The sequence below is a fragment of the Limulus polyphemus genome, unplaced genomic scaffold, assembly GCF_000517525.1.
Source record: "Limulus polyphemus unplaced genomic scaffold, Limulus_polyphemus-2.1.2 Scaffold83521, whole genome shotgun sequence".
NCBI classification, from domain to species: domain Eukaryota; kingdom Metazoa; phylum Arthropoda; class Merostomata; order Xiphosura; family Limulidae; genus Limulus; species Limulus polyphemus.
Window position 1 is genome coordinate 1 of NW_013749117.1, and position 1,342 is coordinate 1,342.

Sequence of the window (1,342 nt, forward strand, 5' to 3'; positions counted from 1 at the left end):
AATAACTAATATTTAGTGTGGCTTCCCTGCCATAAAACTTCACACTCAAGTAAACCATTTAATGATATAAACAAGAAAACTCACGAGAAACACATCCTTTGTTCAGATCATCAGGGTCACCTGAAAAACCAGGTTGACAAATACACTTGGCTCTATGATTCTCGGGTACACAGTAAGCATTAGGGCCACACCATGACGTGGTACAGGGATCTGAAAAAGAATAAAGACATTAGCAAACACAAACAAGTATATATGAAAGTATGAAATTAGATAACAGAATTTAGAACCATAAATAAATATATAAAAATAAAACCTAATAATAAATATGAATAATAAAATGAGTATACAGCTATAAAAATGAGAAAACATTACCTATACAATTTCCCCCTTTCTTATCACAAATGGTATTACTTGGACAGTCAGAGTTAGACAAACAAGCTGGTGAGTCTCGACCTAAACAAAAAAATATCAATAAAACAACTTGCTTAATATTTCCATTATGGTATTACTTGGACAGTCAGAGTTAGACAAACAAGCTGGTGAGTCTCGACCTAAACAAAAAAATATCAATAAAACAACTTGCTTAAAAAAAATGAATTAAAACAAAATATATGTGTGTATCTTTCTCTCTCTCTACATATATATACACCTGCTCACATACATGTGTATGTGTGTCTATATATATTTATATATACCTACACACATATATGTATATAGAAAACAAGCATTCAATCTTTTAAAGGAAAGTTTAAATAACGTTTTTGTATAACGACTTTTCGTTTTGATAGAACCAGGTTTCATTGGATATGATATATTAAACGTGTATACAAATACATTTGAAAACTTAACTTTTAAGTAAATACCATTTTACAAAAAGAAGACAGATTTATTAGTTTTATTCTACTGATACTTATCTTTGAATTATTTCCAATTATTACTTCACATATAAATCAGTTGTGCAGTATTATATCTCGGCCACACCAACGTTTCTGGATATTACAGTAAATGCTGTAAAATAGTAAAACACCAGCACAATGTTGATAAATATTTTGTTAAGTAATGTCCAAAAACTTACATCCATTTTTGTAAGGATCTCCACTAGTGCCTGGTGGACATTCACAAACACAGCCACCCACAATGTTGATACAAATAGCACCAATTCCACAGGGTCCATTAGGATCTACTGGCAGGTTGCTGGTACATTCATTAATATCTACCCAAAAACAAAAATAACAAATGTTAGCAAAGAAAAAAAGTAAAGTCTATCCAGTAAAACATAACCAAAGTTAGGAAAGGAGGAAGTAAAGTCTATCCAGTAAAACATAACCAAAGTTAGGAAAGG

The 1,342-nt window shown here is 30.9% G+C and overlaps 1 long non-coding RNA gene across 1 annotated transcript; it reads right to left on the minus strand.

Annotated features, from left to right (window-relative positions):
* Positions 1-84: 84 nt before the first annotated feature.
* Positions 85-1,167, minus strand: LOC111084619. Its single transcript, XR_002609654.1, has 3 exons — positions 1,076-1,167; positions 373-453; positions 85-210 (listed from the first exon to the last, which is right to left on the minus strand). It is a non-coding gene; the product is annotated as an uncharacterized LOC111084619 (long non-coding RNA).
* Positions 1,168-1,342: the final 175 nt, after the last annotated feature.